The 27965-nt window shown below is 39.7% G+C and overlaps 1 long non-coding RNA gene across 1 annotated transcript; it reads left to right on the forward strand.

Annotated features, from left to right (window-relative positions):
• The first annotated feature begins 655 nt into the window (after nucleotides 1-655).
• LOC137144691 (uncharacterized) lies at nucleotides 656-26218 on the forward strand. The gene is made up of 3 exons (XR_010917460.1): nucleotides 656-785; nucleotides 25184-25318; nucleotides 25866-26218. It is a non-coding gene; the product is annotated as an uncharacterized lncRNA (long non-coding RNA).
• The last annotated feature ends 1747 nt before the right edge of the window (nucleotides 26219-27965 follow it).

Below are 27965 nucleotides of genomic sequence, written 5' to 3' on the forward strand. Positions count from 1 at the left end.
TGTAGCCTGTTTTTTGGTTGCTCATAATTTCCTGAAATGGTGTGCAGTATTTTGTAGTACTCCGTATGTGATCCTTGAAAGTCCTTCACTTATAAAGTACCTACTGTACTATACTAATCAAGATTTTCCAAAATGACCCATGATTACTGGGTGCTTTAGGTTTTCAGTACTCATCTTACTGCAAACCTGGTTGTTCAAAGGATGTTTTGAGATTGATGGAGTTATGATGTCTCATTAAGTGTATTAATGTTGACATGTGGTCAGCTGGTACTCTTTGTTTTTAAATAATTGAATTGTGTATGTGCCTAGAGCATGGGATAGGTTTATCTTGATTTTCATTTTTTTAAATTACATCAGCTAATGATGCCAGGCGGGAGTTGCTATCAGAGTTCTGTTTCTTAATATGGCATCTGTCCTGCTAGAGAGGAGGAAAGATCAGACCTGAGAATTATCTCCTTCATGTAACTGAGTACTGTGGAGCTCAAATGACTGAAATCTGCTATAGCTTACACCTGTCTGTACCACAATTAGTGCAACTGGTGTTCATGTGCGTTGAATCTGAGAAATGTGGGTCATGGGTGGAAAATTTTCAGTACAGAAACCTTTCTGAAACCACCCATTTGTTCTGGAGCTTGTTTTATATCTATCAGGGATAAAGCAGGATATGCATCCTGCTCCAACTTTCAACGATAATATATAATTTAAAAGAAAAGAGGGAATGGATTATGAGGCCAGTCACCTGGTACTGGGAGGCAAAAGAAGGCTTTTTGTTTCTCTGGATCCAGGTAAGTGTAGTTTACTCCTTCCCTCATTTAGAAATTGTGATGGGAGGTTTGTCTTTCCTGTCTTGTTCCCTATTATAGGAACATTAAGGGGGCTTGATGAGTTCAGAGGAGCTCTTTTTAATGTTCTGACCATATTCAGGGCTAAGCATGGTGTATCTATCTGCCATTTTGCACCGGTATGATTCTCTCAGACCAAACCTAGCTAAATGTCATGGGGTGCTCCACTTATCACCACAGTCTGGCACCTTGTCCCAGTCACGCTGGGCATCAGCTCTTGAGGCAGATGCCCCAGTCCACAGTTTGCATGTTGTCACTCTTACTCTCGTCTGAAGCTCCTCTTACTCCATCCTCTTCATGATTTAACCCTCTAGCTAGGTCATTCAGTGTTTCCCTTTTGGAGTTCACTCCATCAGCAGTCCTAGGCAGTCTTCTCATTCATTGCCATGGTACAACTCCCTCAGTGGCCTGTAGAGGAACCCAGGCCCACTCTCTACTCTAGGTGCCAGTCCAGGGACCCTCAGCTCAGCAGTTCTGGGCTTCCTTTCTTTGCCCTCACTACTTCTTCCATGGACTACTTCCTACACTATGGTTCCCCATCTCTCTCAGGATGTATCAGCTCCAAGAACCCTCTCTCCAGGGAGGTCTGATTCTTGCAGCCTTTTCCCATCAGCCCCCAAACACACTTCCACCTTTCCAGGGAGTGACTGCCCTTTCACAGCAGCTGCCTAATCTGTAACTTGCTACCTGGTTTTATAGACCACGCCTCTTCCTGTACAGGTGAGCCTGTTCCGAATCAATCTCCTGCTAACTGGCTCCTGCTCTAGGTGCAGTTTGTGGACTTAATTGGCCTACCCCGCCACCTTAACCCCACTCAGTCCTGGGTGGGGTGGACATTCTATCATATTAATTAAAATGGGAAGTGGGGAACTGAATGGAGAGCACCAGGGATTCTGTGGGTTCTTCTCTATACACTTTTGAAATGCAAAGTGCAATTTCCTTAATCTTAAACGGCTATAAGTCATATGAAACCAAAATTTGATGGGATGGGGGGAAGCGTGGTCTGGTATACTGTGTAAGTGGAATTCCATATTAAAATAACTTCCCAGTGGCAAATTGTGGTGTTTGAAACAGAAACGAATGTTCTACACTAAAATTAGAGGGTCTTTGATGCCTTTTTGCATTTTCTACACACGTAGACAAACTAGGGTGATCAGATGTTCCGGTTTTATAGAGACTCTCCAGATATTTGGGGCTTTTTCTTATATAGGCTTCTATTACCCTCCACACCCATCCCAATTTTTCACACTTGCTATCTGATCACCCTAAGACAAACACTTAGAGCCAACACCATTTGATATACAGAAAATGTATAAGGAGACATACAGGGTCCAGTGTAAATTCAATAAAACTCTAATCAAAGTTCTTATCTACACTACAAAACTACATATGTTGGGGGATCCAAAACCAACACATTTTCCACTAACATGGTTAGAGCATGGTGTGATATTTAGGTTTTGCATGCACTATGTTGTTCACTGCATTCTCTTCTGTACTATAAAGCCCTGGTATGCGTGCCATCTATACTACAAGTCTAAGCTGGGACAGGGGATAGATTTCTTTACTTCTGTGTACATTTTGATAAACTACTTTCTCCGTATTTTTCAAGACCACTTTCCCCAAGTCCATTTGTCTAATTTTTAAACTATTCTCTCTATATTTCCCCCCCTAAGCTTATATTTTAGGGTAACTGTCGTGGAGGTTCTCTTTGATGCCCAATGCAGATGCTTTGAAATATGCTGTAATATTTCTTTATCAGCCATTAGTTTTAACATTGATTTGTAGAATGTATTAATTTATTAATTCATTTAGAAAGATATCTTGTATTAATGTGGCCATATATTTGCATAGTATTTTTCCTTTTGGTATCCAAGTATGCAAGGTTTATATCAAAATAATTCTCCTTTTGCCCAAGTCTCACCATGGAATAGTCATAATGAAATTTTTTTTTAAAGTAGGTAAAAATTGGTGATTGAGTCACTAGCATGGCTCCAAGATGTAGGCAAGACCTGTAGATAGTTGAAATCCAAAATAAAAGGACTCATTCTGGGAGAGAGTTCTGTTGTAATAATGAATTTTCAAATCCAGGACCCCATTCCACAAACACTTACTGAGTGGTTCTTAATAGGATCATCCCATGTTAGTAATCAAAGATTTACTGAAAATGTGATACTCTTTGACTAAACTTTTGGGCTTATAGTGGGCCTTGCTATCTCAGAAGTGACCAGTGAGACTCATAAGTCCCATTGAGCAGTCACTGGAGCTGCTGCTAAGCATCATGCCTGGTGTTTGCAGAATCGGGTTCCACGTGGGCAGAGTGGTCTTGTTTGGAGGTTATGTGGACATGTGATTTAGGAATCAGAGAAAATATTGGGAGTGTAGCAGGAGCAATAAGGATCTGAACAGCCACAGAAAGAAAAGTCATAGTATCAGGTTGAAAAACACACCTGTCTAGGGTTTCAGATGTATTGCAGAATTTACAGTTTAATTAAGGAAACAAATTGGTATGCATTCCTTCCATGCAACTCTACAGTTAATAAAGTCCACAGCAACAAACAGGGTAACACACGTTTCCTGAGTATGCTCTGCCCCTAGTTTCCTCTCCCTTGGGGCTAACCCCACCCCTCTTTATGGAGCTTCACTTAACTAGATCCAGCTGAAAAGGCTTCCTCAGAGTGACTCAGAACCCTTGGTGGGAGAAAACCCAAAAAGCCATGACCATTTTATTTTGGATGGGGACTCCTGTGAACATCACTGGGGTGGGGAGTGTCAGAGCTATAAGGTCCTCTCCAGAGTGCACCAAACAAGAGCCTACTGTGCACCACAAAAAATGTTAATTTGTTAGCAGAAGATGTGGACTATTACCCCACTTACTAATAACTTGATTGAAAGAAATATGACTCCATAAGCAACTGAGTCCTGATAAATGTGTCCTGATTAATATGGATATTTTGGTTTGTCACTGAAGAGGGGGACATGCATTTAGCTCCAAGAGCCATGGCTTTGCAGCTTTTGATGTGGTAATTAGAATTTAATATTTCCTATTTTTGATTTATCATTTTTAAACTAGTCATCATTAGAATATCAAATTTACTTTTTAATTTTGCTGAGTAATTTGTGATTTATCCAAGCTGTATATTACTGGCCATATTTTTAATTATATATAAAATTTTAAAATGTGTTTCTTACATGAGCTACTTCTTAGCATGTTATCTTTCAAAGAGAAAGGTAGAAAATGGAAGTTTTCTCTTTGATTTTGAACTATATGAAATGCCTGTCACATGGTGAGGACTGATTTGGCTTCTTTTCATGTTCTTTGGAATCTCCTTTAAATAGGAATTTAAGTGTAAATTATTTCTTTTTTTTAGGCATGACTTCTGCATATGCTGCTTATAACTCTAACATTTTAGCCTCTGTCCTGCAAAGACATGACCCCATGCAAACCTGACCCCTTGCTCTTCAGTTCTCACCCACCCAGAGGCTCCATGCCCACTCCTATACCCCTCACAGACCCCATCCCTACCCTGCAGACTCCATCCCAAAGCTTCTCCAAATGCCCCACACTCCTTCCTACAGGCCTTCCCTCATCTCTACCATCTGCCTTGCAGATTCCAACCCTAACCCTGCAAGCTCAGCCACTTCCCTCCAGAATGCCCCTGACACAACCCTCCCTCTCCTTATCCCATGTGAGGGCGTGTGGTGTGCAGGAGGCAGTCAACTGCCTCTGCCAGCTTTACGCCAACAGCGAGCTTCTCTATGGCAGAGGATTTCTCCATTGGCAAACTACAGTCAGAGTGTGGCCCCTTTGCACCTGCTGTGTGAAGCAGAGAGCTCATCATCCTTATAGTGAGACTAGTGATGAACAAATCTGAGCATTGCTCAGATCAGGATAAGGACCAATGAGTTTATACAAGTAGTATAAAACTTAAGATGTTCTTAACTACTCATTTCCTTGAACACATGTGCTTGGACTTTTTAAATCATGCAATTGTCACCTAACAGGCTTAGTTTTTTTAATGAAGTTTTGTGGGGTTTGGAATTATTATTGATGAACCAGCTAAACAAAGGATTTTTTTTTAGGCTAAGAATTTTTAGATGCTGTTACTAAAATGAGGAAGTAGACAAGCAAACAAGTTCAAATGGGGAATTTATAATCTCATTTGCCAGTAATAAATAATAAAAATATTTTTAAAAGGAAAAACGTCAAACTTTTTTTAAGCCAAAATGTGTCTGACATATTTCTTCCTCCATCTGCCATGATGAATGTTGTCCTTGTGACCCGGAAAGGTCATGTGTATTATGAACTGACTATCAAACCCGTCTGTTTTCTTTGAATTATATTTATTATTCCATTCAACTGGAAATATTTCAGTCAGTAAATGCCAGCTGTGAATGTCTCTGAAAGATGCCTTCCTACATGTTTCTAGAGTCTTGCTAATGGCATCAGGCTGGGTTTTAGACTCTAGAGTTTCTTAATTATGATTATATTGGTACGATTCCTTTGTACAATGACATATTTTAAGGATGCTAATGTGGTTTGGGAATATATAAGGCTTACTTTGTGAATTGTTTTACATAAAAGGAAACAAATGTATTCCAACTACATTGCTTTTTATAAAACAAAAAGTAAATAGTACTTACAGCTTTGAAATTATATTTCTCAAATACAAAATCTGCAGTTCCAAATACAGGTAATGTAATTTCTTGTTTCTGTTACTTCTATGAGAAATACAGTTTAACCTTTCACACACCATTACAGCATTTGAAGATAGGAAAATTACAGGCTCTACTTCAATTGCTTTACCTAAATAACATGAGTTGCTGCTACATAAAGCAGAATCACACCACCATCAACATCAGGGTCATCATCTGATATGTCCTTGGCTAGAGTTTGCTCCAAGTGATAACTAAAAGTGTGAAAATTCATCATACAGGAAAAGTGGTCTGAAATTAAATTATTTGCTGACTTGACTATGACACTTTTCCTATAAACACTAGATGAAATTATTTCTTATTACATCTTGAACAGATTTAAAGTGGCACAAATCCCTATTTCTGCTTTTGGCATTAGTAAAACTATAGATCTTGCATAGTCAAACTAAATGCTGTTCACATTTGTAGGCTTAATACCTGAAAGATGACTGGTGGGGGAAATTAAATAGGAAGAGATGATGGTATCCATTGTGCAGAAACACTATGCTGCAACCAATCTTTCTCCATATCTGGCAAAAAGGAAAATAATTACTTTGACACAGATTTTTGTCTCTAACTTGTTAATATATTTTGGAATAAAATTAAGCCAACTTGATAACTGGATGTCAACTTTAGTTTGCCACAGCTTTTTCTCTCAACTTTTAACTGTTTTTTTTTCAATCACAAGCTGTAAATAAAATTCCCTATGTGGATGATCTGAACCAAAAATATTTAGTGCTTTAATATATCTAGGCGTCAATATTGCAGAGATTTCAATAGGACTATTCATGTTTGTAAGGTTAAACATATGTGTAACTCTCTGAAGGATTAGGGCCCTTGTCCCCTTTGTGGTCTGGTTCTAATAACCGTGGAACAAAATGTAAAAGTTTAACTAAAAGTTGGAGGACGGTCCTTGATCTTGATTTTGAAGATCACAAGAAACATTGCATCTGGTGTAGCATGTAATAACTAGAGTCAAGAGTATGCTCCTGCACATTAAGAATAGCCCTGCTGAATCAGACCAGTGGGCCATCTAGTCTGGGTCTTATCTCCAAGACTAGCCAATGCCAAATGCTTCAGAGAAAGGTGCGGGATATCTGCATGTCCCCTTGCTCATTCACTACTCACCTCCCAGTTTCTACAGTAAATGAAGCAGGTGTCCTATAGACCAGTGTTTCTTAATGTTTTTGATACTTGGGACCAGCTTTGTGCCTTGTTAAACTGTCAGGGAGATCTCAAGGACTGGCACCAGGACAAAGAATGGACATTGAGAAACACTGCTATAAATAACTTTTTTTTTTAAACTACAGTTCCCTGTTTCATCTCCAGAATCGGTCCAGCCTATGCACTGGACAAGGCAGGCATCCCTGTGGAAAATACAGTATATGATTATGTAATCAAATACTGTATCATAATGCACATGCACAAAGGGGATGAATTCAGGCTGCTCAGGCAACCTTAATCCTGACATTTCCTACTTTGAGTGCTTGACTTTGCAAGCTTAATGTTCTATTAACACAGTTTTTTGTGTGTAATTTCCTATGTTTTTGAAAAAACAAATACCATCATGTGGTATCCTACTATGCCCACATGGGTAATCTGGAGGGCTGGAACCTTTAGATCCACCACACAGACCTTTGTCACTTGAGCTAATGAAGTAACTGATAACAATAGTAGACAGTCATCCTCTGTCAACTAGTACTAGAGGGAGATGGGACACTTTGCCTGTGGGTTTCATAGATATTTGCTGACAGCAGAGGAATGTTGAGATTCATGAGTTTGGATTCCATTCTAGGTTCTGGAATGGAGTTATCTAGTGGGCATAGACTCACCTGTCTATTCCCCAAAGCATGACCTCTTCTTTCTCATATCTTCCATGTCCCAGTGCTGTCACTACCTCACCCCTTGTTGCTTGTCCCAAATCTCATTCTCCTTGCCTAATAAACCCTATTCTCACCTCTCTGGGACTCCCTGTTCTAGTCCCAGCCACCCCCCCCCCCCCACAGTTCTGATCTATCTCTCTCCCGTAGCTTGTCCTCCAGTTGCTGCTCCCCACCTGCCCATGTTCCCTGTCCCTACTGGCTCCCAGTCCCAGTTCCCCTCCCTGGGCTCTTTGTCCAATGTCATTGTTTTCCCTCTGGCTCCTTGTCCTATTCTCTTTACCCAGACAGTTCCAGTTCTTCCCTAGTATTGTGACCCCTCATCCGATCTGTCTCTCCCCCCCGCATCCTTCACCTTGCCTCCCTGGTTCTCAGTCCTAATCTCTCTGCTGGCTCCTCATCTGATAATCTCTGTTTTTCCCCCACCTACTGGCCCCCAGTTCACCCTCCCTCTAATGGCTTCTGAGAACTTTATATATAAACAAGGAGAAGATGTCTAAATACTTCTGGTTTTATCTTGTGTTTTGTTTCTGAGCTTTTGCAAGTAAACTTGTGGCAACATTTGTGGGTTGCAGTCTGATGTTAGAACTAACAGTTTACTCATTTATTATTTTATGTGTTTAATAGTATTTTCCACATTCTTTACTTTTACATAGAGCATTGGCAGTGTTAAAATGTTAAATCATTTTTGTTTTCCGCTCCCCTCCTACTCCATAGTCTAATGTAACATATTGCTCTGTGTAATGCACACTAAGGTTTTAAAAAGCCACATGATCATTTGTATATATTTTTTTAACTTTATGAAATTTCAAAAACATCTGTGCGCCTGTTGTTGTAGAATCTCTTCTCTGCTATAAACTGTCTCATTCCTTTCTGCAGCCAGTTAATAGCATAGTTATGTTGATACATTTTGAAATGTTCTATTAAAAGTTTTTTGGTTTAAATAATTACTACCTGCATTTCTGCTTGGAGGACTTCATATTTGTTCTGTCTACCGTTTTTTTTTTTCCTTTCTGTGAAGCATCCTAATTGGTTGGCACCAAAATATGTGAGATGTCACTTCTGATTGCACCAGAGCACAATTTTCTGTTAGTCAGTGTAATGAAATATTCTTAGGTGCAGTCTGTGCAAATATAATGTTTATTTTGATAGAATGAGACATGGGCTATCAGTAAATTGTCTATTGGATGTGAGGCATAAATAAAACTGATGAAAGCCTATAGTGAATGCCAAACTGCGGAAATGTGACAACCTTAGTTTGATGGAAAAGTATGGACTGAGACTGCTTATTAAAAATTCCTGTTTGTTTCTAGCTTAATCTATTATATTAATAACACTTGGTTTTTTTTTAACTAACCTGGTGCTAGCGATTAGTTTGGGGCTATATTTGTCATATAAATGTATAGTATGCACATGCAGAAATTAAATAGCAAGTGATTTCTTTTCAAGACAGCAATTGTGTCCTTTAAAATTCTAATTGACAAAGAAAATTGAGTTTGCTGGTAACTCCTGGCTCAAATAGATAATTCTAGATTTTTTTAAACTGTCATAGGCATGATTCCCAGCGTTTGTAACCAATTGTATTACACTATAAAATTAAAAATAATAATTTATTTTTGCAGAAAGTACCGATTATTTTGCCAGCTTCAAGAAAAGTTGGTTATTCTGAGGAAAAAAATAATGGGCTTTTTACATTGCTTCTGTAGGCAGAGCTGGAATGCAGACATAAGAGTAATCCATATTTGGCTTACTTGAGGCAGGATTTTTAAGAAGACAGGCGTGAATATAATATGCTTTATATTTGTATTGTTGATAGCTTTGTTCCTGAATTTTTTCCCCCTCCAAACACTTAGGCTGATGTGTAACTAATTGGACCACTCAGGCAAGTATAGTTGTGTATGTCTAAAGCTCTGATCCTGTGAAGACTTAAGCATATGCTTAACTTGGTTTTACAAAAGTTAGATCTTGTCAGACCAACTTGATCTCCTTCTGTGAGAAGATAACAACTAATTTTTTAGACAAAGGAAATGCAGTAGATCTAATCTACCTGGATTTCAGTAAGGCATTTAATACAGTTCCACATGGGAAATTATTAGTTAAATAGGAGAAAGTGGGGATTAACATGAGAATTGAAAGGTGGATATGGAACTGGTTAAAGGGAAAGCTACGACACGTCCTACTGAAAGATGAATTGTCAGGTTGGAGGGAGGTTACTAGTTGATTTCCTCAAGGATTGCTCTTGGGACCAATCTTGTTTAACATTTTTATTACTGATCTTGGCCCAAAAAGTGGAAATATGCTAATAAAATTTGCAGATTACACAAGGTTGGGAGGCATTGCCAATATGGATGAAGACCAGAATACCATCCAAGAAGATCTGGATGACCTTGTGAATTGGAGTAATAGGCTTGTATATCTCCTGTCAACTTCTTAAATTGTAATAAGTGCAGCATTCCCATTATGCTTCTTTGATGGGAAATGCCCTCCTATCAACACAGCATTACTTTTTTTTTCCAGGGGTGAATTTATTATTTCAATTTCTGGATCAATTGAGCAGGTCTCCACTTCTGCTCAATCGATCCTGAAGAATTGATCTGACAGCGGTGAATTTGCCACTGTCAGTGAAGACATACCCATAGAAATAGGATAAAATTTAATAGTGCAAAGTACAAAGTCATGCATTTAGGGACTAACAAGAAGATTTTTTGCTATAAACTGGGGATATATCAGTTGGAAGTGACAGAGGAGGAGAAAGACCTGAGTGTATTGGTTGATCACAGGATGGCTATGAGCTGCCAATGTGATGCAGCCATGAAAAAGGTTAATGCATTCCTAGGATGCATCAGGCGAAGTATTTCCAGTAGAGACAGGCAAGTGTTAGTACCATTATACAAGCACTGGTGAGACCTCATCTGGAATATTGTGTGCAGTTCTGGTCTCCCATGTTTAAGGAAGATGAATTCAAACTGGAACAGGTCCAGAGAAGGACTACTAGGATTATCTGAGGAATGGAAAACCTCTCTAAAGAGAGGAGACTCAAGGGCTTGTTTAGTCTAATCAAACAAAGGCTGAGGGGAGACATGATTGCTGTCTATAAATACATCAGAGGGATAAATATCAGGGAGGGAGAGTTTACGTTCAGCACCAACATGGACACAAGAATAAATGGATATTAACAAGTATAGTCTTGAAATTAGACACAGGTTTCCAATCATCAGAGGAGTGAAGTTCTGAAACAGCCTTTCAAGGGGAGCAGTGGGGGCACAAAATCTAACTGGCTTCAAGACTGAGCTTGGTAAGTTTAGGGAGGAGATGGTCTGACGAGACTGCCTACAACAGTACGTAGGTGATCTGTGTCTGCTAGCAGCAAATATCTCCATCGGCCAGGGATGGGACACTAGATGAAGGGAGGCTCAGAGTTACTACAAAGAATTCTTTCCCTGGTGTTTGGTTGGTGGACCTTGCCCACATACTCGGGTCTAAGTGATCACCATATTTGGGGTCGGGAAGGAATTTCTGCCAGTTCAGAGTGGCAGAGACCCTGGGCTTTTTCACATTCCTCTGCAGCATGGGGCATAGGTCACTTGCAGGTTTAAACTAGTGTAAATAGTGATTTCTCTGTAACGTGAATTCTTTAAATCATGATTCAAGGACATCAGCAACTCAGCTAGAGGTTATGAGTCTATTACAAGAGTGAGTGGATGAGACTCTGAGGCCTGCAATGTGACTAGATGATCATGATGACCCCTTTTGACCTTAGTCTATGAACATTAAGTATGTGAGAAGTCCCATTGATTTCAGTAGGACTACTCACAGTGCTTAAAGTTAGGCACATGTATGAGGCTTTTCGGGGTCTGAGTCCAAGTTCCCATTTGTAGGATCAGGATGTGTGTGTGTGTGTGTGTGTGTGTGTGTGTGTGTGTGTATAAATATAAAAAAAGCCTTAATCTTGGTGTGATCATAAAAATTTACCAACCTAGGCACAAGAGATGAAATCTTGGCTCGATTGCAGTCAATGGGTGTTTTGCCATTGATTTCACCTGTTAGCACTACTCTGATGGCACTGATAAAAATGTTTATGGTATTATTTGTTACTATTAAAGATTTAAATAGGTATGTTACACTGATTTCTCATACTGTTATAAATTCATGTGCAAGAAAATACAACAAAATGGAAATAGTCTTGCATAAATTATGTTGTAGGGCACAAACCAAAAGGTACCTACATCACACTAATGTAGTCCTGTTCGAAATGGGAGTGCTTCAGTATGAACTAGGTCCCTTTTTGTTTATGCCACTAGGGTATACATGGTGCAGTTAGAGTGCAACATGTAAGAGTGCTCTACAATTCACACCCACCCCAGTCCAGACTGCAGTCCCCTGCAGAGAAGTCTTCTGACCCTGTGTCTTCAACATAAATGAGAGTTTAGCCATTGACTTAACAGCCCAGTATTAGGCCCACAGATAGCACATGAAATAATTGTGCTAAATCTGTGGCAACTGTGTTGTCAAAAACTGATTAGGCATAGCAATATAGGGCTTACCCTACTATCGATCAGAATAATCTGTTTAGTTTGGTATTTATTTAGATCTTCTGCAGCGGCACTTAACAACACTTCAGAGGAAAGACAAAGCTAGTTAAATATGAGAGAACTGTGGGTATATTGTCTGGAAGAGGAAGAATCTAATACTACATATAGGCAACAGGACAATTGAAAAACAAGTGGTTGGGTATCTTTTCATGGATGATCAATGCAGAATAATGTTTCAGATTATCCTTTGAACACCTGATCATCATCATAAATTTAATCATGTTTCAGATAATGTTACTCCCTATTAGATGGATGATCATTGTAATTTTACTGTGTGGAAGCCAAAGCTAAACACATTAAAACATTGTTGCTTCAACACTGGGGAGTATCTTAGATGTTCAGATAATAAACTTTTCCATTGGATCCATATGGAAACATCTGTTTCTTAAACATAGACCTATTCCCAGAAAAAGGGTTAAAGAATGATGGAACAATTTCCTTCTGAAAAAAACAAAGAAAAAACCAAACCCAAAAAACAAGTGGTGAGCCTGCTCTGGATAGCAAATGAATCAAGGGCTGAGGAGGAAAAAAATAGACCTTTAGAAATTAAAAAAAAAATTAATCTGTGAATCCCACATGTGTATGGCACCTAGATATTAGAAGAAGTATGTTAGAAATATATATAAGATTTTGTGTAAATTCCATAGTCCTGTATACAAACAATTACTCGACAATGTTTCCTTTTTTCAAAATGTCAGAATTTGGTCCAAAATGCTCCATTTTAAAAGCTTGTGATGATCAGATGCCATACTTGACTTACATGTGATGGTCTATGATAGGTAATAACTAGGTTTAAATGATCAATTCACAGTGTAGAAAATTCTTTTCTTCATGCTATAGAATCTGATGGTGACTGAATTTAGCTCTGTCAAACCAAAAATGAACTTTGGTAATAAACTACAAAGGGCTCCCAAAGAGGAGTCAATTTACTTCTTTGATAGATCTTTTTTCTCTTTCCCCTCCTTCCCCCACACCCACTTAAGAATAATTACTGTTACTTAATAATAATGTCAGGGAGAGATTAAAGATTTAAGCACAGTCTTGAGCAGCGGACAGTAGCGTTGGGTCCTGGGGGCATTTAACTTCTGAATTAGTATTTGCTCATGATGATGGTGGTGGTAGTAACTTGCTTCTGATTTATGCCAGTAGTAAGTTACTATCCCCTCAGATACTCTGTCCAGTGAATGAGGATGTGTGAATCAAATATCCACCCATTCCCAGCCTGTACCTGCACACCCACATTAAATAAGGCAAGTACCCAGCTTACTACTGTACACCCAGACCCAAAGTCCAGGTAACTTGTGGAAGACTGTCTTCCTCATTTGTACTCCCTTGTGCAGATATATAGTCAGAGTCAAACTCGCTTTAAATATGTTCCTGCCATTACATGTCTCTTTGCCCTCCTTTGTCCAGAGGAGCAGTACATATTAATCTAAATGAGCTCGAAGTTTGCCAGACTCCTAAGTGCCCACATCTCTCTTTACAATATGAACTGGTAAAAGTTCCAATATCACAGATAAATGATTGCGAGGTGTTAGTGTAAAAAAACAAAGGTGGTGAGGGATCATGACAGAAGGAAGCATGTACTTTGCCCCACAAATATCTCTCATCTTATTCTGAATGTTAAAATCCTACAGTTGTCCTTGATATAACAACTTAATGCAGTTCAGCCAACTGAAGATTGCAGTGCACAACATAGAATTGCTATGTTACTCTTGTACAATCTATTAGAATTACTGCCGGTTCCACTATGCGGTATGACCGATTCATGCTAGATAGCTCTGCAAGGTCACTTGGAGATGTATAAAATATAGAGAGCTAGTGGAAATGATTTGGTGAGGGGAGTAAAATCATGTAAGGGGTGAATAAAAGACAAATACTGCGTGGACTACATTATATGAAGTGTAGCTTGGCAAAAGGAAGGATTCAAGGTGTATTTTCACTTGGGTAGCACCCCTAGTCCTTGAAATTAAAACATGACAAGTCTTGTAGGGCTACCACTTTAATAATAATAATAATAAAAACAACCCACAAACACACACACACAGAGCAAAACAACTACTTTAAATCACTGGTTGCTTTACTGAGTCAGTTTATTTTGACTTTTCCTCCTGGTTGCAATCTGCAGGAGCAGAGAGTGAGACAAATGGACATAAGAGGCAGGGTCACAAAAGTTACAACAGGGAAAATTGAATGGAGCCAAAAGAGGCTCCATATGGCCCCTGCCTCAGGCTAAATCCGGCAAACTGGGGAATGCTGGCCAATCAGCACCCCTCTCTTCCAACTGGACAATAGGTTCCAGAGACTCCAGGTTCCAGGGGAAGAATCACTTGAAAAGTGTCTCCTTCCTTTGCCACTAAGACTGTCCCCCTTTCATCACTGACCCCATCAATTTCCGCCATATATTGTTGCGGGCGGATGGCATTTTTTCAAAAAAGCGTAGGTTGTGATTTTACTCACAACTCTGAGAAAGGAGAGGTACATAAACTGAACAAACATGAGAGTAGCCTCAGAAGGCATTGCCACTCACCAAGGTAGGTGTGAAACATGATTCCACCCATGATTCCTCCTTACTCTAGGGGTAGTCATTTCCTGCAGGCTTATCCCAGCAGTAAATTACTGCACTACCTATGCTGGCTCATCTACAATGGCAAGTGACTTGGGGGTAGTGGAGGTGGTAAGGCTCTCACCATTCCTCAGTCTCACACTCAATGCTTTCTTACTCATGTGCCCAGACCCAAGGGGCAGATAACCTATAGCAGGAAGGCAGGAAATTCTTACTCCCTTACACGGGCATGTAGTTCAAATTTTAATCTACGCTAAATGGATGGAAATGCTGCAATATCTCAATATTCCTGTGTGATAACTCTGGGTAGGTGTAGACTTTCTTCTAGGACAGTTTGAAAACATGATGAAAAAATTCCACTAGTTTTCAGTGAACAATTTGTATCTCCTTTTCAAAATCTTAAAATTTTATCATTTTTTTTTCTAGCATTGAAAATTCCCAACCAGCTCCAAAACAGATCAACTTCTTCCTCCCTGCTCCGTATGAAAAATAATAAATTTGAGTTCTCTGTCAAAACAAGCAATTCATCTAAAAATTAAAATTCAGAAAACTTTAATCATCTCTATTGTTTTATGTTGACTACTATAGGAGGGGTTCATATCAAAATTAAACAGAGTAGAAAATCAAAACCAAGAGAAGAAAATTGATTTTTGAAAATAGAGCCTTTTCAAACTGCAACTCGCATGAAGCACAGTGATGACTTTCCCAATCAGTGTTCTGTTTTTAAACCAAAAATCATTGGCTGAAAATGTTCAGCTTCAGAATTTTTTGCTGAAAAGTCAGTTTTCCACAGAATATCCTCCATTTTCTGACAAGCTCTACTTATCAGCTAAATTTTCGCTACTTCAAGCTGCGTGCTGTAAGTAGGAGAATACCTAGCTGACAGTATTTTATTCTGGCGCATATGGTGTCTGAATGGAGGTCACATGAAGGACCCAATTCTCAGTTAGTCCATTCTTGATTATCTTCCCTTGACAAAAATAATATATGGAAATGCTTATTTAAAACAGGCTAGTATAGTGAAGTTGAAATGTCTGTTTTTTTCAATGTATTAAGAATATCAAAAAATATTTAGCATTCTCATTCTTGTGATTAGGTCTGACAGTGTATCAAAAAGCATCTTGTATAAGAAATATCTGAGTCAGGCAGTAGAGAAAAAAGAGAAACCCAAACAGCTGAGAAAAACGTAATGCCAATACTGAGGAAAATGAGAATGGAGCTGATGGGATATTTAAGCTACAAGAAAGTCTGTTTTAAAACTTGTTGTTGTTGTTGTTAAAATTCTATCTCTGGCAACAAAAATACATCATTAAGCAGGCTCCTATAAAGAAGATTTTTCTGTTGGCAATGAAACTGGAGTGAAGAAATAGATAAAGCTCTGTCTAGAGAAGAGCTTTGTCTAAGTTTGTAGAATAACTATTACATTGAAGCAGTCTTCATCTAACTTTCAGCTAAGAGCATTTAAAATTTTCTTCTGCTTTGAAACATTTTACTGCTTTGAAGGAGATTCCATATATTTAACAGAGAAAATTGTGGTAGAACTGTTAATCTCTCTCAATCTGGTAAAATGCCTTTTTATATTTCTGGAAGATGGGGTAGATTGCACCCTCAGCAAGTTTGCAGATGACACTAAGCTACGGGGAGTGGTAGATACCCTGGAAGGTAGGGATAGGATACAGAGTGACCTAGACAAATTGGAGGATTGGGCCAAAAGAAATCTGATGAGGTTCAACAAGGACAAGTGCGGAGTCCTGCACTTAAGATGGAAGAATCCCATGCACAGCTACAGACTGGGGACTGATGGGCTAGGCAGCAGTTCTGCAGAAAAGGACCTGGTGGTTACAGTGAATAAGAAGCTGGATATGGGTCAGCAGTGTGCCCTGGTTGCCAAGAAGGCTAATAGCATATTGGGCTGCATTAGTAGAAGTATTGCCAGCAGATCGAGAGAAGTGATTTTCCCCCTCTATTTGGCATTGGTGAGGCCGCATTTGGAGTATTGTGTCCAGTTTTGGGCCCCCCACTACAAAAAGGATGTGGACAAGTTGGAGAGAGTACAGCGGAGGACAACAAAATGATTAGGGGGCTGGAGCACAGGACTTATGAGGAGAGGCTGAGGGAACTGGACTTGTTTATTCTGCAAAAGAGAAGAATGGGGGGGGGGGGGGAAATTTGATGGCGGCCTTTAACTACCTGAAAGGGGGTTCCAGGGAGGATGGTGCTAGGCTGTTCTCAATGGTAGTAGATGACAGAACAAGGAGCAATGGTCTCAAGTTGCAGTGGGTGAGGTCTAGGTTGAATATCAGGAAAAAGTTTTTCACTAGGAGGGTGGTGAAGCACTGGAATGGGTTACCTAATGAGTTGGTGGAATCTCCATCTTTAGAGGTTTTTAAGCTGCGGCTTGACAAAGCCCTGGATGGGATGATTTAGCTGAGGTTAGTCCTGCTTTGAGCAGGGAATTGGACTAGGTGACCTCCTGAGGTCCCTTCCAACTCTAATCTTCTATGATTCTATGATTATATTGCATATATTATAAATTCATTCTGAAATTGCTGAAAGGTCATTTATTCCCAACATTTTTGGGGAATAATCTTGTACAAAATATGTGGTACATTTTCTTAATTATTGCATATTAGATAGGTCATCCTAATTATAATAAAAATGTCTGAGATTAACAGTTTGCCAAAAGAGCATCTCTGGAGGATATTTCTCAGGTGTGCAAGAAGGCACATCTAATCATATAAATATTTTTTTACCTTGATGCAGCTAACTAATTTGTTTTCTTCCTTTTGGTGAAAAAAGTGACATCAGTAGTTTTCCCCAGGCCGGAGTTAGGGGCAGGTGACTGCATGGAATGCTGGGATTGGGGGAGGGGGTAGGGGGCAGGTGCCAGGCTCAAAATGCTATTTTTGGTTGTTAGCAACAAAAGGGAAAATAGAATGTTTGAAGTGAAATGTTTCAGGTATTCTGTATGTGGATTCATGACTATAATAAATAAATACAGATTTACAGAATGTAGAATGCAAATTTATTGTCTTATATGACAGGGATAAGTCATACAGGCAAATCAAGCGTCAAAGTTGTGAAATGGGCTAAACATGCAATAAAAAATAAGGTATTCAAAAGTTTAACAAATAGACAAGGGGGAGGTGCCGAAGACGCTCCTCACCTGGGGTGCCGTTTGGTTGTAGGCCAGCCCTGAGTGTACCTTATACTAAGAGCAACATACATTAATATAGTCTTCATCTGTTTATGTAAAGTCTTTGATTACTTATAGTTGCACTAGTTACATTTCTATAAATTGTTACATAATGACATGAGAAAGTAATCTTCACCTCTGACCATGAGTACCGGAATGGTAGCTAACAGTTATACAATAATTAAATATACTTGATGATACTGTAGTTCATATAAATGTTAACATTTGAAAAAGCACCTAAGGTGACATAAGAATCTAAAACCCTCTCAGAAGTGAGTTAGGACCAGATCCACAAAAGGTATTTAGGTGTCTAATTCCCACTGAAATCAGTCTGAGGAGCTAGATTTCAGGCATGTTGGAACTTCTCTCAGGGTGTTAGGACTTGTCTACACTGGGGTTAAACTGGATTAAGTCAAATTAATCTGGTCTGGAGACACTTGTCTACACACAACACAATCTATTACAGCATAGTAACTCCACATTTATTGCAAACCCTGCAGTCCTCTTTTAAAGTAAACTCACTTTGCTGTGAATTGAGCTAGTTCATTGTGTTGTTCATGTGTACACAATGTTGCTTCCTGCTGCTTCGGCAGTCCTCCGACAGCTGTCCCACACTGCACTGTGGGCCACTGATACTGGCTTGTTATTTACCTGTGTGCCTTCCACGACTCTGGAGTTAAATTGACTGGAGACGCCCTGCCCCCACTTAAAAACTGGCATAGGACCAGATTTTACCCACTTGCTCCTGGATTTGAGCACATCACAACTGCGGTGGTATTACTCCAGAAGCCCTATGGCATTCCTAGAGCTGAGACTCTCATTGCCATCAGGGGACAAGCGCCTGTTCAGGAAGCTCTGGGGTCCATCCAACAGAATAAAGATCTTTTTGTGGGCTTTTCTTGGCAGATGTCCCTGCAGGGTCATGACACTGACCAGCAGCAGATAAAGAGCAAACAGCTCAGGAGGATCTATATTAAAAGAAAGGATGCTATGAAAAAAATCTGGCTGGGGTCATATGATGTGTTAATGAAGAGCTAGACAGGATTTGGCAGGATTACACAACCATCAAACCTAGAAGGCTGTGGAGCTTGCTGTGCAGGATACTGGGAAGACCAGCGACTCCTCCCTGTTGTACCCCTGCAACAGTGGTCCCAGAGGCCATTCCCTTCAGAGCCAAGCTTAGGCCACTGAAAACAGTTGCACCTGCAACTCTTTTGAGCCCCAACCACCCATGACAACATCAACCCTCACCATTCAACACCAGAAGGCTTAACATGAGGCAGAGAAAAAATGTACTTACCTGTGACTTTAAGGAACCCCCCCCCCCCCTTTTGTGTTGTGCTCCGCACTGCTCTGGGTATGTCTACACTGATGGTGGCAAAGTCCACCGTCGTCAGAATAACCTTTCTGGATCGATTGAGTGGTCAGTGAAGACACGCTCAATCGATCCAGAAGTCGACGCTGTAAAAACACCCCCTCAAGTGGCGTAGCACTGCGTTGATGGAAACATGGTTTTCATCAGCACAGTGCAGTGAAGATGCCATGCAGAAGGGAAGTACAGCAATCAATGGGAGTTATGCAAGCTACGCACAGTAGCTTGCGTAATTCCCGTCGACTGCCACCAAATCACCAGGTAAGTGTAGATGGGGCTCTGTTACACTCTGATGTTTTGTTTGACTATTGTTTTAATTAAAAAATTTCTCTGTACATGTTAGATAGTAGATTGTTTAATATTGTTTCATAATTTAACAATGTTTCATTATTTAATTTAAAGGTTTATTTTTGCTGATTACATAATTGTTAATAAAAGTTGACAAATTCATTCATAAGGAGTCAACAATGTATGTAACACAGAAATTCATTAGATTTTATATAATTCATAAGTATCTAGACAGAGAATTGAGGTAAAAAAGGATTGCCTGTACATTGCAGCTCCATTTCCCATAAAGAGCACTGAACTCCCCACAATCCATCACTCTCCCCTACCACCTCCATGGTTTAACCGCTGAATATATAGATGCACCATTTCACACCTAAGACTCAAAGTAAGAGCAATAGCCATCCATGACAATATTGCCCCAGATGTTTCCATTTTGTAGGGGACACCTTACTAGTTCTTCAAACAGCTGAGTCAGTCTCTCCACCTCAGCCTCCCACCATTGTTAAGGCTTTCTCCCTTACAAATATTGTGCAAAATACAACATGCTGCTATAATCATTGACACTTTTTTCCTCTGCTGATTCCAACCTATTCCACAAATAGCACCACCTTCATTTCAAACAGCCAAAGGACAACTCCATTTCTGCAATTACTCAGGCAGTAGTTAAACAGTCCCTAGCTTCCGTCCAAGCGACGTGTGAATGGCTTCACTAACTAGGGAAACAGTGGATGAGATGGGTCTCTCAAGATAACTGGAGCAATGTCTACACTATTAATATTCATAGTGTTCCTGGGGTCAAACAGTCCTTTTTCCGTTAAAATAAATAGATCTGAGTTCTGAAATATCCTCATATTGTGGACCATTCCAGACCACCCTGCTTTTCTGCCCACAAACCTGCCACAGTGGTCAACCGGCCCTTGAAGCACCATGGAGAAATAACTTTTTCTCATTATAAATTTTGATCCCAAGTGGGGAGAGATGGGGTAAGAATAATAGGTAGGTGGGTTCCATCAGTTGCTACAATACACTTTGAGAAGCCTATGCATGCAAAGCTATCAATAATTTCCTGAACATTACCAAACTTTATAACCCAGTGCAACAGTATCTTTCCCTTGGCATCATGCAGGTGGAAAAATGGCCACAGAAGTCAATCATTCCACAGTGAATTGGCTGAAGAAACTGACCCTGTATTATCAGTTGCTTGGTGTCCTTCTCTTTTTCCTCATCCTGTTTCCTCTGCCACAGAAGCTGCTGCTGCTCATCGTGCAGTGAGCAATGTTAAACCTGAATTCACCTGGCTTTGAGTGCTTAAATACCAGTATGCACATTGCTCAACGGAAAGCAAAGGACTATGGGAAACCGCCTGAAAATACCACACTCTTAGTACACCGCAAATCACTGATGTGTGCACAATGATGCACATTGACTTCCCATGTGCACACTATTAGTGTGGCTGAGGTATTGTTTCTATTCGATGCACAGCAAAAATCTGCAGGTTAACATTCCCCTTCCCCATATAGCCAAACCCTAGATCTTGGCTAGGATTTTTTTCAAAGGGGCCTAAGCAAATTATATCCAATCTCCATTATCTTAAAGTGAGAGGTGAGCAACGAACTCCCTTAGGCAACTTTGAAAATTGCAGCACTTGTGCATAGACTTCTTGTTTTATTTTAAATCTAAAAGCATAAATGTGGTGTTACCTTCAGCAAAGAGCCCATTTACAAACTCTTCAACTTCAAAGCACTTACATTTCAATGACTAGTCCCTTAACCAACAGGGCAAAATTACATTGTTTTGGAAAACATCATGTTCCTCTTACACGTAGTCTGTTTGCTGACCTGTTAAATCTGTGGTGGCAAATTACTGAAAGGCCCTGTTCACACTTGAACAATGATTGCTAAATCTCTTGTGCAAAGACAGTTTTGCAAGTAAAACAGTTCCGAGCTGTGCACTGTAACTGGGAATATGCCAACTGGTGGAAGAACATTATGAACTAATGAATCCAGTTATCACGTAAGGAACTCCAAAATGGAGAAAATGATCCATGATTTTATAAATAGTGTAGCCTTTTAAATGTTTGTTCAGGCTATATCATTGCCACCACTTTCCCAAACAATGTTCATTTTTCTTACTTTAACTCATTCCATTAGAAATCCAAAGATGGTATTTAATGTGGTTTGGAAGTTAAACATAGATCTTACAGGCACTCAGCATAAAGATTCTCATCTTCCCCTTGATCACTGAAATTAAAAAAAATAAGGACAGAGCTGCTTTGATGTACAGTGGTATCATATTAAAATTAATGCACAATATATGCATAAGTCTGTCTATCCTTATTTTTATTTATAAATTCCATTTCATGTTGGCAGTAAGGCAATCCAGGTAATAAACAGTCTAGGGGGCAATTGTATTTGTAATATGACTAATCACTCCTTTTTCAGATTTATTTTATTTTCTCTTAAAAACCACCTTTATTGATGTCTTATTTCTATTGTATTACTCTTATTTAATGCCTTAACTAATATGTGAGTGGATCCTTTCTGTTACAGCTATTGAAGTGTTTGCTGCGAATATTAGTGTTATCTCTTTATGGAACTTCAAAGGATAGGTCATGGATTAAAGAGAACTGTGCACATACAACTAAGGACATGGCCTAAAGTAATCAAAATGAGCTATCGTATGATGAATGTTGATTAGAGTTATTGTCCCAGGATATATTTCACTTCTGCATCTCTTCCCCCCTCCTTCTGGTCTTTCACAGGGACTTGTGTGGGATTCTTACTCCTCTTCATATATTAAGATAAATCTCTTCTGAAGAGCTATTTCTATTTCTATCTGCAAAATTCTAAGACAATATATACCTAACTGGAGAAATCCAAAGAAGTGGCATGCTGAGATCTTACACTCAGTCAGTTGAAACATTAACATATTTTAATTTCAATATGACAAGGCCATAATGCAAGACCTATATGTGTGTCAGACTCCTTGTTGGTGAGCCTTTCTGACAGCACTGGGATGACTACAGCTGAATTGTTTTTGAAAAGGAATTGCAAAATTAGAAATGTGTTTCAATATAAAATGGTTTCTTTGTGTTTAATTGAGAGATTTTAAATTATTAACAAGCCACACAATGACGACAACAACAACTTTAAATCAAACGGCTATATACTCATAAATGCAGAAGTACTACCAGGCCTTTGTAATGAAACACAATTTCCCCACAGCCTTGAGATAATGTGGGATAATCTGTTTTATTAAGATATTCAAAATTCAGATGTGATAAGTTAACTAAACCAAGGGAAAACAATAAAGCTTTTTTTTCGTAGATGCATTTTTGCAATAGTGATATCAGGCATTTGATGAGTAGGTTTTATTCTCGGTATTGTTATGACTTTTACCCAACTGACAAGCTGACAGTGGCTCTGAATTTAGGGAGAGTGTGATTCAACTATGGGAGTAAATTTTCTTGGTAGTTTGTTGTTATTGCAATATATAAGTTAATTTCCCTTCAACAATATAAATGTCCTATCCAGTTAAGGAAATTATTATTGTAGTAATGAAAGCTCATAAATATAGTATGAAAAACTGATACTACTATAAGACTTTATTAACATAATTTCAAAGGAAGCATTTCTGATGATAATTCCAATTACATGAAGTAGTAAAATTTTTGCACTGGAATAGATTGTTTCATGCAACAAAATACCTCTGTTTAGAACAGGATGGAGAATGGTCATTCCATTTTATGAAGGGTTTCAAGCTTTTAGCTTTGTTCTGATACTCACTCTCTGGTCAGAAGTAAGAAACCTCTCCAGTGAAAACTTTGTTGAAACTGACCTACCTCTGAGAAACGATTTGCCTTCAAAACCGCATATATCAATGGAATTTCATTTCATTGGTAATGTTCTGACCACGCCTACTGGCCATTCACATTTATGGAGTGGAGGAGAATGCAATGGCTCAGCAGAGGTTGCTCTCACTGCTATGCTGCTACCTAGAATAAGGGTAGATGGCACAGGGGCATAAAGTGAGGCCTTAGTACCCCTTTACTCCTCTGCATGGTCATGCAAAACAGGTCACAGTTGTATCCATAATTTCTCAGGTCTCCTGTATCTGAGCACCGACCGTATGAGCATCGAATAATACTGAAAAGGCCTTCCTGAAGACTGAACTACCATCACTGGAAATATGTACCCATCCAGAAATATATCCAGTCTCAATCATAGTTGTTTTTGCCTCAATATCTTTTCAATCTTAGGACACAGAAAAAGCTAAAAAAGCTTTTAAAAGGCAGTCATTGCTAACTAGTATTTCTGAATCCTGGGCCTGATCCAAAGCCCATTGAATTCACTGGAAAGAGTCCCACTGACAACAATGAGCTTCAGCTCAAGCCTGGGAACTTCTATGTTAGTTCACCAGTGCTGTCTTGAAGAATACATTGAAATCCTTCACTTTTCAAGTGAAGAGAAACCTGCTTAATGCACTGAAATGTTTAAGGCTGTGAAACTTTATGATTTTGGAAAGAAAGGGGGTTGGTGGCTGCAATAATCATTTATTTGCCAATGAAGATGTTCCAAATCATTCAGCTACCCTGCCAACTGTGCTAGTTTTTAAAGTTGATGTCTTAATTTCCACATCATATTGTACTTTCATATCAACCCAAGACACCTGCTTTTCGCATAGCTTTGTTTCCAACATTATAAAAAAAATCCACTTTTAGTGAACATTTAAAATGCCTGGCTTTCTACATTAGCTTCTGATGAAAGGGGAATGATGGAGTATAATGAGCAGCCCCGGCTAAAAGAATATTTTCATATTGAATTGAAAATTGCTTTCAGGGAGAGTGACTTACTCCAGCTGGCAGGAACAGAAGCAGCCAAATGAGGGACTGCTGAAATAGGTCTGGAAAGGGGTGTAATGTGGCCCAGCAATGACCATCCCTCTCCCCTCATCCCATGGGCCCAGAACTGTGTGAGGAAGACCCTGCCCCACCGGAGCACTAGGATCCAGTTGGTGCTGCCCCTTCTCCTTGCCACGTGTCCATGGGGAAAAACCTCAGAAAGAGCCAGAGGAAGCAGCCAAAGCATAGACCTTTTTACCTCTGGACATTCTAGACCAGACTAACATGTTATCTACCTTTCTCTGCATTGCGCTAGTTGGCTCTTTTTTGCTCCAACTCTCTCCCTCACTGTCTCTTCACCTCACGACCACTCCACACCTGTCCCTCTTACCTTCTTTTCCCCTGTCCTTCCCTTTACTTTCCATTTAGTTGTTTCCCTCCTAAGCAACTCAACCCCAAGAGCAAGGGAAAAAAATGGACCTAACATAACGTTTGCCACCATTGTATCATTCAGTCTGCTGGTGTGTTCCACCACTTCTCCCACCTCATGTCTGCCTAGAGGCTCTTGGAGGCAGAGACTGTATACTTTCTGTTTGTACAGTGCCTAGCACAGATGGGGTCCATTATTGGTTGGCCCTTAGCCACTGCCAAAATAAACATGATTGATAAATAATGTATGGTCATCTGGAGGGAGAATGTTGTTGTTTCCTCTTGATTTGTAGGAATGGCTCTGCCAATTGAGAGTGAAAATGTGAAAATACAGAGAGTGAAAATACAGGAAGGAATTATTTACACAGTAGTTAAGCATCAGTCCCATTCACCTCTAGTGCCCGCTCCCCACCAAAAATAAAACAAAACAACAAAAAACCAAAATATCTGAGAGGGCTATCTATCACTTTGATTATTTCCTTTCAGGGTTTCCTGTCTTCTAAGAGGTGGTATACGACTAATGAGTTTCCAGTGGTTCTCACACTCCAGCAATCTGAGGCTACATCTAGATGGACAAATGGTAAAGGTAATCCTATGCGACTCCGATACATGTCGCACAAGGTAAGCTAAGTGCAGTTTCTCTATGAATATAATATTTCCAAAGCTGATGTAAGAAATAAGTACCAATTTTCCATTATATGTTTTCTATAAAAGAGATAATAGAGAGAAAAAATCCTGCCTAATTCTCTTAGATGGAGTGAAAGTCAGTAACCCATTTCATGGAAAGGTGAACAGCATTCTAAGTTGAAAACAGAGTTTAAAGACTGAAAGAAGAAATACACAGAATCAGCAAAAGAAAAAGATATTTTCTCCATGTTTTTTCCTTTGTCTTAAATAAGTTGCCTGAATTAGTTTGTCCAATGAATTTATTTTTAAAATGCCAATAACACTTACTAAAAGAGTTTAATATTAATAAAATGGCATAATCTGACTGTACTTTTAAGCTGGCTAAATATAACATGTTTATAGGCCTGATTCAGCAGAACATGTAGGCATGTGGCTGAAGTTGAGCATGTGCTTAATTGCTTTGCTGAATCAGGGTCTTAAAGAATTAATGTTGCAGAATACCACAGTACAGTGTTTTTCCCTTTTGTAACACTTCTCTTAGGTCTTCTCCCCCTCAGAGCACAGCTGCTAGGATGCAATTTTTGCACTAATTCCTCTGACAAGGCTTCCTAAAACATGTAGACAGAAGACATGGGGGAACCTCAGGTTTCAGAAGCAGCAGTGTCCAGGCAAGTCCAACAGTTACGCTGCCAATAAGAAGAGGGGGCTGGAAGGCAGACAGATGGTAGGTCACTGAGGTCTGGCATGCATTTCTCCACAAATTAACACCAGCACCGCCTCAATCTGGGACAGTTTGTATGCGTAACTTCTCTCCTTCCATATAACTTTTTTATGTGAAATATGTAATCCTTTGAATACATGGAATCCTAAATGAGAATTAAGTCAAGTTTTTAACACCAATTCTGGGTCTTACATTTGTCTTTTTCTGAAGGTTGTTATATCCATTAAGGATTAGAAATTTTTTATAAATAGGTTCAGTACTGGAATTTAGCTTCAGAATGAGGAGAGCCCTCTGATCCATCTTAACTACCGTCATAAAAAGAATTGGAGATTTGTTAACTAATAGAACTCAGCCGTGACATAACTGATACACTAATTGCAACAGTTAAAGCCAAATTCTGGAGTAAGGCATGTGGGAATACAGGAAGGGTACTTACTCCCACAAATTGTTATTGCACTAGCCTGAACAATCCTGTGATCAGACTGTTGCAGAAGAAGCTATAAACCACCTCCACAGAGGACTTGCTAAGGGCAGGGAGATCTTAGTGTAACTATATTGTCTAGTCAGCCTGCCCTTAAGGCCCTTGAGAACACAGCTCACTCAGCTGTGTGCCCCACTGGTATAGCTTAGTGCCTGAGGTCCAGCGTACTTGTGCTTTGGCCATACAGCTTAAGTACACTATAGTTTTACTCCTTCTAGGGCATTAAGGTTCAAAGGTAAGCAGGAACAAACAGCTCAAACTCAGGGTCAGCCCACAAAACTTTGGTGGGGCCCCACCCTTTTATTCAGAGCTTGTCTCACAAACAATCTCTGCTTCCATCAACATCCCAGTTGTCCCTTCTAGGAGGGCTGATCCAGCTTGCCATAAAGCTCTTATTCAGGGCTGCAACCAAGTTTCTCACCCATCAAGAGAAACAGAACTCTGCCCTCCTTCCTTGTCAGCTCCTAGCTCTGCTATTTATCCTCCTTTTAGCTCTATTAGCCCCACCTAACATTGGCTTCAGGTGTAACACAGCAGGATCACCTGCATGCACAGGATCTCCTTATCCCTCTCATTGCCAATGGAGAGCCTGTCAGTTTCTTTAATCCACTCATTGTCAGAATGGGACTTGCCTTTTTGCCCCAACACACTTAGGTATTTATAGGGTCTGCATTACCAGAGTATCAGAGCATCTCACAATCTTTTTGACTGTTGAATTTACTTTACCTCACTGAGGTGTTATCATGTTGAGAAATAATATTATTCACATTTGACAGATAAGAAACTGAGGCCCAGAGAGACTAAGAGCCTGATTTGTAAAGGTATGTAGGCATCTAATGCCTAAGGTCACACAGAAGGTCTCTGGAGGAGCAGGGAATTCAACCCAGACCTCCAGAATCCCATCACAGCACCCTAACTACTGCACCATCCTTCTCACCATGTGAATGAGTTCCTTGGCCCTCTTTGCACACTGCTCCTGTCTCCCTGCAAAACCTAGCACTGCCCTGGGACTGCAATAATCACTGCAGTGCAGAGAGGAGATTCCCTCTCAGGATGAGGGGAGGGTTGAGTGTGGGAAGGCTGTGCCATCCTCCCACTCTCAATTGTCCAGGCATATGTGAAGGAGCTCTTTATCTATCTTCCATCTCTGTTTGGAAACCATACAGCTGAGCTGCTATTTGGTCCCAGGCAGTTTCTGTAAGGTTCCGCAAAGCAAACTGATGGATAGCCCTGGAGACCCATCTGTACCCCACCTGCCTAATCTGGGAAAGCTCTGAAAATGAACAGGACACAGTATAGCTACTACCTAGCAACTTCTGAATATTGATCATCAAAATAATAATTCAAGCTCTCTAAAAATTCCAGAGCAGAAGAGCTGCTTGCGGAGTAAAATATAACATCACTCCAAATATTCTTTCCCCAGTATGAAGTAATGAAAA

Source organism: Emydura macquarii, unplaced genomic scaffold, assembly GCF_026122565.2.
Source record: "Emydura macquarii macquarii isolate MOO-44397 ecotype Brisbane River unplaced genomic scaffold, CSIRO-AGI_Emac_v2 contig_3477, whole genome shotgun sequence".
NCBI lineage: Eukaryota > Metazoa > Chordata > Testudines > Chelidae > Emydura > Emydura macquarii.